Source organism: Chenopodium quinoa, unplaced genomic scaffold, assembly GCF_001683475.1.
Source record: "Chenopodium quinoa cultivar QQ74 unplaced genomic scaffold, ASM168347v1, whole genome shotgun sequence".
Lineage (NCBI taxonomy): Eukaryota > Viridiplantae > Streptophyta > Magnoliopsida > Caryophyllales > Amaranthaceae > Chenopodium > Chenopodium quinoa.
The window spans coordinates 728,823-743,343 of record NW_018744151.1 but is presented as its reverse complement, the minus strand read 5'-3'; positions in this window follow the sequence as shown (position 1 = coordinate 743,343).

Sequence of the window (14,521 nt, the reverse complement as noted above, 5' to 3'; positions counted from 1 at the left end):
ATAATATTACTCCTTAAACTTATTTTTTTTTTAGTCAATGTTGTAATATTTTTTTAAAAATTAACACTTAGCGGCCATTCAGGTATATACATCTCAAAAAATCATTATTGTAATAAAATAGAGTGGGTGGTTTATTTAATTAATCCATTTAACTTGATGCCATCAGCTGAAATCGTCATTAAATAGTTATTGTATGACGTTTACTTAACAGAGCACTAAATTAGTCACCGACTTGTTTGCAAACGAACAAATCTAGCCATTTTATATTCTGTCAAGGACTCAAGGTGAAAGGTTCACAACTTCACATTAATGCCTTTCATGACAAACAACTAACGCATTCACATTTGGATTTTTTTTTTTTTTTTTTTTTAATTTTTTTTTTACGAGGTCAACTTAATTACTTAGGCCCCATGAGGCCATGAACTAGGCTAAAAACAATACCAATACATACGTTGTCACTTGTCAAGGGGCACTATTAAAGCCTATGTTACTCGGACTATTTCATTTACCTCACATGTTGTATGTCGACATGACACATGTCGGACACCGACACCGACACTTGGACACTTCATTAACTAAAAACACAATTTTTTTCAAGAAAATGGGCGAGTCCGATGCTTGGACACCCGTGTCTAATTTGACACTTCATCCGAGTCCAAGTAACATAGACCAAAGCTACCAGTCCATTAGAGTTGCACATAAAAGCATAAGGTATTAGAATTACTAATGCTCCACAATGCACACATTCATATATATTAGATAAGTAGTAAATTTAGCCACATCCAAGAGTTTAACTATATCGAAAGGGGAAACTCGAACAGATGCTCTACAATGCACACAGTCATATATATTCAGGGGCGGATTTATTAAGGTGCACAGTGAGTCAGTTTTTACAGATTACAGATAGGCGATCTCTTTGTTGCTTCTACTTGAGATTATCCGTCTGTCAGTTTTTTAAAATATCAAAGAGATCGCCTATTCAAATATCAGATAAGTGTTCTCTTTGTTGCTGCTATTGCCACCACGTCATTAGAGACCTGTTATCTAGATAACAGGTCTCTTTTTGACAGAATTAGAATTATTTTTTGCGATGCTTTCATATTTCAATAAAGAGACCTGTTATATTTAATAACAGGTCTCTTAAGTTATCTAACTTTTTTTAATAATTCTTGTTTTTAAGTAAAAGATCATAAAGTTAGTTTAATGTAATAGTTTTATAGTATGTATTTTTATATCCTATTTTTGGATTGCAATCATTTTGGTGAAATATAATTTTTTTATATAATTTTTGGATTGAAACAAGTGATCAATTATTGATGGTGACTCATAAGTTCGAAAAATCCTAGATCCACCACTGTATATATTAGAAGCATACATAAGATTGAAACAGAAAAGTAACTAACAACCAACTCAACAGCAGTCACTCAGCATCATCATTTAACAAAAGGGTTAGAAAAGCAATTGCTAGATGTTTTTGGACAGCAGGCCTAGGTTCAAAATCTTCAAGAAGCTATTTCGTGTTCATGAAAACAGCAACCCTGCAAAAACACAGAAAAAATAGGAGAGCTTATAGGAAATAATGAACATGCTATTTGGCAACTTTAGTCCCCTATAAATCATCACTACACATGTATTAGCTTCGCGAAGTCAAGTGAGAGCAATTAGGTGTGTAATTAATGTCAATCAATCAAGCAAATAAACTTCTAATCTTATTGCCTCTGTCTTTCAGTGTCCTCAAACCTTCAGTTTGAAACAATTTAATAAGTGTTTGGGTCCAATTTAGTCCAATTGGGCCTAGGCATTAAATGATCCAATTAAAAGCCCAAGGTCAAGGTTCAACTCTCCAATTGTGCTAAAGTCAAAGATCAGCCCTCTCAGCAAGCCAATTGGGCTAAGGCCCAACTTCTCCATGTATGAAGAGGTATAAAAGCCTCAAGAGATACACATTCATTCATTTTTCACATATTCACATATTCTCATACATTCTCATATACTCTGATATATTCAAGCAAAGCCTCAAGCAACTAATTCTCTTGCATAGTGTTCTCTTTCTACACATTGTACTGACTTTAGCATCGGAGGGGCCTTCCTCGGCAACACCCCCGAGGCTAGTTTACGTGTGTTTACTGTGCAGGAAACCTTCGGCCCAACATTACTTGGACCGAATCTAGTCTTCTCCGTTTCAGCGGACCTTCGGCAAGGTCCCATTGTTTTCACCCGAAACAATTTGGCGCCGTCTGTGGGAAAGACTTTCAAAAATTTTTAAGCCAAATTTCTAACCAAGATCATCTTGCAATTATCTTAGTAGCAATGGCTAAGAACCGCAAGAGCAAAGGCCTCCGTCAAGGAGCGGGCGAAAAGCCTAAAACCCCTACACCATCACCCTCGCCGGACCGGAACTCTCCCAAGGGTGCCAGCTCGGGGGAGGATCATACAAGGAGGATTCCCTTTCTCCCGTAATTCATGACTCTCATTATAGGCCGAGTCACTCTCGGTCTAGCAGGGGTGAGTCCGATCATAGGACACATCCAGTGCCCCAAAGCCAACCATCGACTGTGCGCCCTCATTCCCATATTCGACCGAGGACCCCTTTGACGGGGCCCAGCTCGGAAGAGGTGGCAAGAGCGCTGGCAGTGCTCATGGAGGCGATGAGGGCACAAAATATGCCTCCACCTCGTGATCGAACTCCTCCGCATACCCGGCATCAGCGGAGGAAGCTAGACCATGATGGAGGGAAGCTTCCTTCCTTCCGGGAACTGGAAGAGTGGGAAGAGGATACCTGGAAGAATGAAAAAGAGAGGAAAAAGAACCCTCAATTTTTAAAAGGATCCTCATCCTCACGACCAGAAACGCATAAGAGCAGCAGCTCAGCTTCTCGACCAGAATCTACTCACCGAGAACCTGAGACTGTTCGCCGAAGCGTCCTCGACCGACTCGGCGGCAAGGAACCGAGCGTGCGCAGTCGCCTCTCGTTCCCTGCGGCCGAGGCCCAGACTTCCCAGCCAGGGACGAAAACCACTCCTACCTCTCTAAGAGGGCGGAGCGCGGTCCCTTCGGCCAGGATGAAGGGCAAGGCCGTTATGCTACCCGCCAGTTCGCCATTCGAGCAATGGATACTGGAAGAGCACGTGCCCACGGTTAAAATACCGTCGCACATCACATATGACGGGACCTCGGATCCGAAGGATCACGTGGCCTCGTATGAGACTCATATGCATCTTTGCCCCAGATCCGAAGCGACTTGGTGCAAATATTTCCCAACCACTCTCAAGGGGGTCGCGCAAGCGTGGATCTCCAAGGGAGTAAAGCAAGGCTCCATAACAGGGTGGGATGATCTGTCCTCCAAATTTAGGAGCAAGTTTTCCACGGCAAACCGCCGAGAGAAGACTACTGCAGAACTCATGAGTCTACAACAGGGGGAAACCGAAAGCCTCCGAGACTACCTGACCCGTTTCAGTAACGAGTCATCCAACGTCTCTCAGCTGGACCAGGGGCTAGCCGTTTTTGCAATGCAGAATGGCCTTCAGCCCGGGAAGTTCCTTGACTTCATGGTCATGCATACCTCGCAGACCTTGGAGGAAGCTCTGAATGCCTCGGATAAGTTCATCCGAGCCGAAGAATGGAACAAAGCGAAAACCCAACCTCAATTCGGGGGAGGGAAACAAAGACAAACACCCTTGTCTGAAGGCCAAGGCCATAAGGCAAAGGGAAAGTCAAAGGCCTCGGAGCAATCTTCGGCCAGCGACCCAAAGAAGGAAAAATCTGCCTCATACACAGGCAGATACGAGTCCTACACTCCGCTCTCTCTTCCACGCGCCAAAATTTACAGCGTGACGAAGGAGGAGCAGAGTTACCGAAAGACGAGACCACTCCCAGAGTGGTATCAGCGAAAAAATAAAAATCAGTGGTGCGAGTTCCACGAGTCTTCGGGACACAACACTGAGGAGTGTATCCAACTGAAGGACCAGATAGAGGACATGGTCCGGAAGGGATACTTGAAAAAATACATCGCGGATCACCGCAAGAAAAAAGAATTCGAGAAGTCAGCAAAGGACTCTCGGCAAGACCTCGACTTCCCCCGGAAGAACAGTAAAAAGCCGGAGGGGAAAATCCCTCCGATCAATGTTATCTCGGGAGGAATATACTCTCGGAGGGAGCACAAGCGACACCTCAGAGCTTTGACTCACCAGGTGAACAACGCTGACATTCAATCTCCCCAGTCGCCGGTGCCGAACATGACGTTCACAGCCGCCGACTGCCGGGGGATAACGTTCCCTCACGAGGATCCGTTGGTGATCATCGCCACGGTGGCCAACCACGACGTCAGTATGGTCCTTGTTGACGGTGGCAGCGAAGCAAACATTCTGTTCCGAAAGGCCTACAATCAAATCAAGCTGAAGCCCAAGCACCTTACGCCGGTACCCTACCCGGTATCCGGGTTCAACGGGGCTTCAACTTATCCAGATGGGAAGGTGACACTTCCTGTCACCATCGGCTGCGATGAGGCAGCCAGGAACGTCATGATTGAATTTTTGGTCATTGACGCTCCTTCGGTGTACAACGTGATTTTGGGGAGACCCATAATTCATGAGATCTAAGGGGTCGTCTCAACTTATCATCAGCTGATGATTTACGTCTCAGACGCCGGCTTCCCCGAAAGGATACAAGGCAACCAAAAGGACGCCCGAAGGTGAAACTACCTCAAGCCATCCAGTAGTCGCCCAGATGACGACAAGGATGAGGAGAAAGAAAAAGAAAGAGAGCCAAGCACCAAAAAGCCGAAAGGCCTAAGTGCTTCGGCTCAAGGATCTGAACCCAGAGGTAAAGGGCCCGAAAGGGAAAAGGCTAGCTCTTCAGCTGAACAACAAGACTCAGAGAGCCAGCCGAAGAACAAAAAGACTGGGACACCTGCTGACATAGGCAGCAGGCCAGATTATGAAGAGTCCATTCCATCAGCAATGGACATGGACCAACAGACTGAAACAGTTGAGTTAGCCGAAGGAGACGTTGAGAAATGTGTAACAATCGGGATGGACCTTGATCCGAACACCCGTTGTGAACTTATTCAGCTCCTTCGGGACAACAGAGATGTGTTTGCTTTCTCGGCAGCTGATATGCCCGGGATAAGTTCAGACCTCATCTCCCATAAGCTTAATGTTGACCCAACGTGTCGACCAGTTAAGCAAAAGAAGCGGAATTACTCCGCTAATAAGAACCGAGACATCGCAGCCGAGGTCAAAAAATTGTTGGAGGCAGGATTCATCGAACCTTGCCAATATCCAGAATGGCTGGCAAATGTGGTGATGGTTCAGAAGCCCAATGGTACCTGGAGGATGTGCGTTGACTTCACGGACCTAAATAAGGCTTGTCCGAAGGATTTCTATCCCTTGCCGAGGATCGATCAGTTAGTCGATTCGACAAGTGGCCATGCCTTGCTTAGTTTCATGGACGCATTCTCGGGGTATCATCAGATCTTCATGCACCCCGACGATCGAGCAAAGACAGCATTCGTCACGAACGCTGGGGTGTACAATTACAAAATGATGCCCTTCGGATTGAAAAATGCGGGTGCAACCTATCAAAGGCTGGTGGATCAAGTTTTTGCCGATCAAAAGGGCCGAAACATGGAAGTCTATGTCGACGATTCGATCGTCAAAAGCAAAAAAACCTGAGGACCATGTTAAGGACCTGGCTGAAACTTTCGCCACCTTAAGAAAGCATCAAATGAAGCTGAATCCGAAGAAGTGTTTCTTCGGCGTGAAGTCAGGGAAATTCCTTGGGTTCATAGTCAGCAAAAGGGGGATTGATGCCAATCCCTCAAAAAGTCAAAGAGGCGCTCGACCTTCCTGAGCCGAAAACAAAGCGGGATGTTCAGCGGCTCACCGGAAGAATGGCAGCCCTCTCGAGGTTCATTTCCAGAGCTTCGGATAAGGGGTTACCTTTCTTCAAAGCCCTGAAACTCCCGAAAACAAAAGAGCTCGTTTGGGAGGAAGAGCAAAAAGACGCCTTTAAACAGCTTCGGGAGCATCTGGCTCAACTCCCAACGCTGGCTAGCCCAGCTGAAGGAGAAACTTTGTACCTATATGTGGCCGTTAGCCCAGCCACCATCAGCGTAGTACTGCTGAAGGAAGAAAGTAAAAGTCAGCAACCGATCTACTTTGTCAGTCATACACTGACGGATGCCGAGACTCGCTACCCTCTACTCGAGAAATTCGTTTTCGCGGTAGTAGTAGCTGCTCGGAAGCTGAGGCCCTATTTTGATTGCCATCAGATAGTGGTCTTAACTGATCAGCCGTTGGAAAAAGTTCTCGGCAAGGTTGAAAAAATCTGGTAGGCTAGCCAAGTGGGCTTTTGAGCTCACCGAATTCAGCATCAGCTACCGTCCGAGGGCTGCCATTAAGGCTCAAGCTCTAGCGGATTTCTTGGCCGAATGCTCATACCAAGAAGCGCTAGACAGTGAAAAGAAAGTCTGGACCGTGTTTACGGATGGATCTTCCACCGAAAACGGTTCGGGGGCAGGAGTAGTGATAACTTCTCCCGAAGGCAAATCCTTTGAGTATGCACTAAAATTTTCTTTTAAGGCCTCGAACAATGAAGCCGAGTATGAGGCAGCAATCGCCGGCCTAGAATTGATCATCTCCCTGGAAGCCGATCATGTCTGCCTGAAAACAAACTCTCAGCTAGTTGCATATCAGATCAGCGGCAGCTACGAGGCCAAAGAGCCCTCCATGATAGCTTATCTTGCCAAGATCAAGTCAGTCATTGCAGAGCTGAAAACTTTTGAGGTTCAGCTGATCCCAAGGGGTCAGAATACTCAATCCGATGCACTCTCCAAACTTGCCAGTTCATCTCTTACCGAGCTGAACAGATCTGTATATGTAGAAGTGCGTCGAGAGAGAAGTGTCGACGGAGCACCTGAAGTGTGCTGCGCTGACCCAAAGCCTAGTTGGATGGACCCCATCCTAGCTTTCAAGCTTCGGGGAGAAACTCCTGAAGATAAAGCTTTGGCCTCCAAGATAAAGTGAACCAGCTCTAGGTTCATTGTCTTCAGGGGGAACTTCTGAAAAAGTCCTTCTCAGCCCCATTGCTGAAATGCGTGGGACCAACAGATGCAGATTATATCCTACGGGAGATTCACCTCGGCATCTGTGGGAACCACATTGGGGGAAGAACCTTAGCCCACAAGGCATTGAGGGCTGGATATTACTGGCCCACCATGATCGCAGATGCTAAGGAGCTGGTTCGGAAATGCGAAAAATGTCAAAAATACGCTCCAGTTATCCATCAGCCAGCAAGGGATCTTCAGCCGATCCTTAATCCACTCTCGTTTGCCCAATGGGGACTGGATATACTGGGACCATTTCCAGAGGCTGTGTACCAGAAAAAATGGCTGATAGTTGGAGTTGACTACTTCAGTAAATGGATCGAGGCCAAAGCAGCCTCGAACATTACAGAGCAAACTGTCAGAAAATTTATCTGGCAGAATATCATCACTCGCTTTGGCATCCCGAGAGTATTTGTCTTCGATCATGGGAGGCAATTTGATAACTTACCGCTGAAGCGGTATACAGATCAGTTCGGCATCAAACTGGCATATTCAGCGGTATGCCACCCGCAAAGTAACGGACAAGCCGAAGCTGCAAATAAACAGATCTTAAATGCCCTCAAGAAGAGGGTGGAAGATCAAAAGTCCAAGTGGCTGGAGGAGCTCCCTGGAACCCTTTGGTCCCTTCGGACAACTGAAAAAGAGGCAACGGGCTATTCACCTTTTGAACTGGTGTATGGTGCCGAAGCCGTCCTTCCAGTGGAAATTGGCTCTGAGAGCCTACGAGTGCACCACTTCTCGGCTGAGAATGAGCAACTGATGAGGGAATCTCTCGATTTCCTCGACGAAGTAAGAGACTCAGCCCGAGACAGAATGGCCGCCTATAAGCAGAGAATCAGCAAATTTTATAACCGAAGGGTCCATGCAAGGCCTCTTAGAATTGGAGACCTTGTCCTTCGGAATGCTGCTGCAGTTCAGAAAGGCCGAATCCATGGGAAACTCTCAGCTGCATGGGAGGGACCTTATGAAATCTGTGATGAGCTTCAGCCAGGGACATACCGACTTCGGCAGTTGGGTGGAACAGAGTTGAAAAATCACTAGAACGCTGATGTACTGAAAAAATATCATGTGTAAACCCTTCGGGGCACGACAATCTTTGTAAGTACATTTTGAATTAATGAAAGGCCTTGGAGCCACCATTTATATAAATGTTTGCAACTTTTTATCCTTTCAAAGTTTTCTCGGTTCTATCTACTCTTTAAGGGTTTTTTATTCAGCCTCGTCTGAAACCTTCGCCTTCGGGTAACTGGGTTTCAGATTGCTGACAAAACTCTTCTTTTTAAAGAACACTGGTCTTTCAGCTGAAGTCAAACTTCAGTAAGACTTGTTCTCCAAAGACATGAGTCCATGGACAATTCTGGGATATTGCCTTATCTGACGAATACATCCCAGAGAGCCATTATCCAAAACATTGCCTTAAGTTGGCCCTGTGTTTCGGGTATCCATTTTTCAAAGATAGACATAAATTCAAGGATAACAGCAACAGTTGAAAATGGTTTATTCAGCCTCGTCTGAAACCTTCGCCTTCGGGTAACTGGGTTTCAGATTGCTGACAAAATTCGTCTTTTTAAAGAACACTAGTCTTTCAGCTGAAGTCAAACTTCAGTAAGACTTGTTCTCCAAAGACATGAGTCCATGGACAATTCTGGGATATTGCCTTAACTGAGCCTTGTATCCCAGAAAGCTATTATCCGAAACATTGCCTTCCGTTGGCCCTGTGTTTCGGATATCCATTTTTTAAAGAACTCGTCTTTCAGCTGAAGTCAAGCTTCAGTAAGACTTGTATCCCAGAAAGCCATTATCCGAAGCATTGCCTTCAGTTGGCCCTGTGTTTCGGATACCCATTTTTAAGAAGTGAAGAAATTGTTTATTCAGCTGAAGCCATACTTCAATTTCTGGGGGGGCAAGAGGCACTACCAGTGCAAGTTTATGTTCAAAGAGGCACTACCAGTGCAAGTTTATGTTCAGCAGAATTGAAGAAACAGTAAAGCATTCAAAAACAAAGCAGCTGAAGAAAAAAAAAACATCAAATTTGCAATTTATGCTCAGAAATTGAGCTACAAGTTCAAATAAACTGTATCGGCAGCCGCCCACAAGCGGAAAATAACAGCTGCCGAAATACGTACAGAAGCAAAAAATTAAACTGTTTTGTACGACAAGGCAAGCTGAAGCAAAAAACAAGGCAAAAAATTCAGAAAGCGGAAAGTCTAAAGTTAAGCGCGTGATGAACCGCAAGAGTCTGAAGACGACTGCCCGAGTTCCTATGCTTCAGCCCGAGGATCAGACTGATCAGCATTGTTGAGCCCCATGGTGGCCTCCACCCCAGCAGCAGAAGAAGCAGGCTTTGCACTCTGCCGAGCCTCCCTTTCCCTCTGTTCAGCCTCCAACTCCATTCTCTCAGCTTCTTCTTCGGCTTCCTCAGCCTTAAGAATTTCAGCTTCGACTGGAGTTGCATACTTCATATGAGGGTCTTCGGGATTCTGGACCCATTCAGCACATTTGGACCAGTCCAGCTTCGGCTCAGCATGAAGGCAGACTCTTCGGCATACTCTGAACCCGTTTCTGAAACCCATTTCATATTCTTCCTGGGTATAGACACGGACTTTGAGTAGAGCCTCAGCATCAGCCAACTTCTTCTGGGTCTCCTCCAAGTCTTCCTTGGATTTCTTCAGCTCATCGGCGAGCTTGGAGGAGGAACCTTTCAGCTCATTCAGCTCCTGCTGAACTTGGGAAGCCTTTGTATGAGCCTGGGCCACTTCTTCTTTTTTGGCCATCAGCTGATCCTCAGCCTCTTGGAGCTTAGCTCTCTGAGCTTCAGCAGCAGCAGCAGCCTCTGAGAGTTGGACATCCCTGGCTTGGAGCAGCTCTTCAGCAGCCATTCTGCTGGCTTCAAGAGCTTCTAACCGTTGCTGCACTTCAGCTTGTGCAGCAGCTCCTTCCTGGATTCGGCTCTCAATGGCAGCCTTGAATTTGGAGACGTCCACTCCCATGTGCTCTTGGAGGAATTTTTCCCCTTCCATCAGTGGGGGAAAAACTTCCTTCTCCATAGCGTCGCAGAAGGTTTTGAGGGCTTCAGCAGCTTTTTTCTCGTATTCCTCACCCTTCTGCTGCTTCTCTTCAGCTGCTGCTTGCTTCAGCTTAGCAAGCTTTAATTCCTCTTCGGCTACCTTCTTGTCGTGCTCGGCAGCGTCTACCCTATCTTGTAGGGTATCTATCAGCTCTACAGTGAGAGTCTGATTGTGCACGAACTGAAAACAGGAGCACAAGTTAAAAAAAAATATAATAAAATAAAAAGAGCTGAATTTTAGAGGAAATAAAGGCAAGGAAAATCACCTGCATCATCAGCAGTTGGTTAGATCTGGCTGGGTCAGGAACTGATCTGCTGGATTCGCCCATCCCAGCAGTGGCCTTCAGCGACCAGATTCTTGCCCTATCTACTTCGGACATGCCAGCAAAATCGTCGAAGTAGGCTGCAGCACCTTCTCGGTTCTGACCCCATATGAGGTCCCAGATGTGATCTGGGATTGGAATTCGGGGGCCGAGAAACCCATTTCTCCAGATTGCAGAGTCTGGAAGGAAGGAAAGGATGACGATGGAGCTTCTTTAGCTTTGGATGGCTCAGCATCATCCTTCTCAGAAGAGTCAATTATTATGACTTCTTCTTCTTCAGGGGTGAGGACGAAAGCCTCAACCTCTCTTGCAATGTCTGCCGTGAAACCCTCAGCACTGGGCATCACGACATCCTTATTTTTGTGCTCAGCAGCACTCTCCTGAACTTCTTCTCGGACCCCTCCCTTAGATTCGGGAGTTCTCTGATCCACCTCCATCTCAGGAGGTGGCGGAGGGGTCTTTTGAGGTGATTGGGGTGGTGGCCGGGGAACCCTCGGCGATCCATTGCCTTCCTCGGGTTCCCTTATTTCAACGCCGATGGTCATCGGCCTCCGCTGAAAGTCATGAGGGCCGATGATGGCCATTCTTCGGCGCCTTTTCTGAAGGGGCTGCTCGTCCATGTCTGAGTCTGAAGACTCTTCTTGTATCTGGTCTTCGGGATGAACAGGGGCTTTCCCTTCTCTGTGTCTGTTACTCTCTTCAGACTGTAAAAGACAGGGGGGAGGAAGAATGTGAGTACAAAAAAAAAAAAAAAAAAAAAAGAAAGACAGTTAAGTCTGAAAGCTCACCGAGGTCTTCAGCAAAGCCTCGTCTTCTTCAGCTGCCCTAGCTGCAGCTTCTTCTTCAGCAGCTCTGGAGGACCCTTCTCCTCCTTCGCAAGCTTCACCCGTGCAACCTCTTCGGCCGTACGGGCAGCTTCAGCTTCTTCGTCCAGCAGCTGAAACCAGGGGTCTCTCTTCTTCCACCAAGGCTTCTGCCTCTGATACAGAGCAACTGCCTCAATTTGGAAGTGGGAAGAGTCTAGATGAACTTCCCTATGCCTCGGTTCAGTGATAGACGGGGCCCGATCAGTTACAACTCGTTCTCGGTTGACACCAAGACGAGCGTAGTTAATGCCGACGTTGGTCTCGTCCCGTTCTGAAAAAGAAAAGGGGAAAGGTCAGTTCAGTTAGGTTAGCACAGCATAAAAAAGCGAAGTGAGGAGAAAAAGAGATAATTTAAAAGCCTCGGCCCCAGCCGAAGAAGCTTACCATCCTTAAACTTTCGGCTGAGGCCAACAGCTGCTAGCATGTTCTCTTGGAAAACATAATGCGTATCGGGGAGCCAAGTCTCCGGGATATGCTGCATTCGGCCGCTGCCCCCCCGGTTCGCCAGCTTGCCGAAGATATTTTGTTGATCAAGGTTTGGATCCGGCCCGTTATCTGCGGGGGGACCTAGACTTCCCATGTCGGGATCAGGCTCAGCAAGGTACCGGGGAGCGCTGAAGACGCAAGGGTGGCCCGGATCCGTAGGTGCCCTAACCCAAATCCATTGACCTCTCCAGTCCTTGTCTGAAGAGTCGTTCGGCCACATGGTTAGGTACTGGGGCCGAGACTCAATCCGGTACCACCCAGAACCATGGCTTCCGTGCCCACTTTGAATATTTGGCACTAGCCGATGAAGCTTTTTGAAGCAGTGCAGGTTCGGCACATACTTGAAGAACTTGCAGACCCATAAGTATGTCATCACCCTTCGGATGCTGGTGGGAGTTAGCTGACATAGGGAGATATTGTAATGGATCAGCAAGTCTCGGACGAATACGTCCAAAGGGAACCTCAGCCCATACTGAAGCTGTCTTGTGTACACCCCCACATACCCCGGGGGTGGACGATGGATTCTATCGGATGCCACGGGCATTCGGCACCAATACCCATCAGCTTCAAAAATGCCGTAATGCAACTCAATTTGCTCGGCAAACCGATATTGTTCGGCATTCTCCACCCACCATGAGTAGGGGCGGTTCTTTATCATGGCCGAAGCTACTTCGGCATTCTCCCACTTTGAAAACCCGGGGAGGATATCCCAAAGGACAGCGGGAACTTCATCGTCCCGTCCAGAAGCGTTAATCCCTTCAGCAGGGTCAGACTCTGGCCTTCGTCCATTCCAGCTCCCAATCCTATTCCTAGGATCGGTAATTGGCCTTGCTCTTCTTGGAGCACGGGCTCTACCTCTAACTCCTCTTGCCATTGATTATTTCGAAGAAAAAAGTCGAAAAAAAGGGAAGGAGTTCGAATTCGAAGAAAAATAAACTGAAATCAAAGGAATTTACCTTAATCTGAAGCGAAAGTTGCTGATTTACGAGTTCGTAGTGGCAAGTCTCAGTTTCTAAGCTTAATGCTCGGGGAATTTGCGAAGTTTTGATGCGGGTTCTTGGGTTCTCTCGAGAATTCTGGGTTTGTGTTGGTGAATAAGTGAGGAGAAATGACGCGCCTCTGATTATATCTCCAAAAATGGGAATACGAGGAGTCCGCGTTTCAATTTCTCTTAAATACCCCACTAAGTAACCGTTAAACACACGACCTTGTGATTAAACTGCCCATTATCCGTCCAACTTCCACAATCATCCGCCTTAACCGTTGTTATCTCATTTATTACGGTTTAAATTCAAATTTTTGGATTAATTAAATCTTTCACTTCCCTCCTTTTCTGAATTAAATCAAACCCGACCCGTCATCCTTCCAAATCGGGTCTGGGGGGCAACTTTTTTGGGTCCAATTTAGTCCAATTGGGTCTAGGCATTAAATGATCCAATTAAAAGCCCAAGGTCAAGGTTCAACTCTCCAATTGTGCTAAAGTCAAAGATCAGCCCTCTCAGCAAGCCAATTGGGCTAAGGCCCAACTTCTCCATGTATGAAGAGGTATAAAAGCCTCAAGAGATACACATTCATTCATTTTTCACATATTCACATATTCTCATAGATCCTCATACATTCTCATATACTCTGATATATTCAAGCAAAGCCTCAAGCAACTAATTCTCTTGCATAGTGTTCTCTTTCTACACATTGTACTGACTTTAGCATCGGAGGGGCCTTCCTCGGCAACACCCCCGAGGCTAGTTTACGTGTGTTTACTGTGCAGGAAACCTTCGGCCCAACATTACTTGGACCGAATCTAGTCTTCTCCGTTTCAGCGGACCTTCGGCAAGGTCCCATTGTTTTCACCCGAAACAATAAGAAACCATCTTAATCATCCCTAAGAATGATTTAGGAAATCAGTCATTTTATGCTTATCTAAGAGTATCATATCACCTGTCTCTTCGGAGACATCTGATAAAATTGGAAGAGTATCATATCATCTACTTCCTCCGTTCTTTATTACTTGACCCGCTTTGACTTTTACACTATTCATCACCCCTCCTTTGACCATCTTTTGTGAATAATATGTAAGGAAAAATATATTCATTGATCTTTTTGGATTCGTCTCAATAAGTACTATCATAATATATAACTTTTATAATTTTTACTTATGGAGAATTTAAATTATTAATCGTTGAAGTTTTGCATTGGCAAGCGTGATAAAAGAAACAGGTGAAGTAAAAAAAAACAGAGGAAGTATATAACAAAGAATAGTATTTTCCCTTTATCAAGAAACAAAAATTAAAAAGTTACTACACTTTCTTGGAGTTTAAACAATAATACAAGACATTGAATGATTTGTGTCCTAATATGGCAATACACATGAAAAGGTTGATGCTAATTATATTGAAGGCTGATGTCCTAATATGCGCACTGGAAAATGTCCCGTTAAAGGTTTTGGGGGCTATTTTGGCCTTTAAGGACCCAAAATGAACTCAGATTTCACAAAAAAAAAAAAAATGTAAATGCCTCGTTATAAGTATTAAAACGTGAACATGAAAATCAAGACAGTACTTAATAAGCGAATGAGGCATTTAAGTTTTTTTTGCCAAATCTGAGCTCAATTTGGATTCTTAAGGGACAAAATAGCCCCGAAAATCTTTAATGGAACATTTTCCCAACGAGCAAA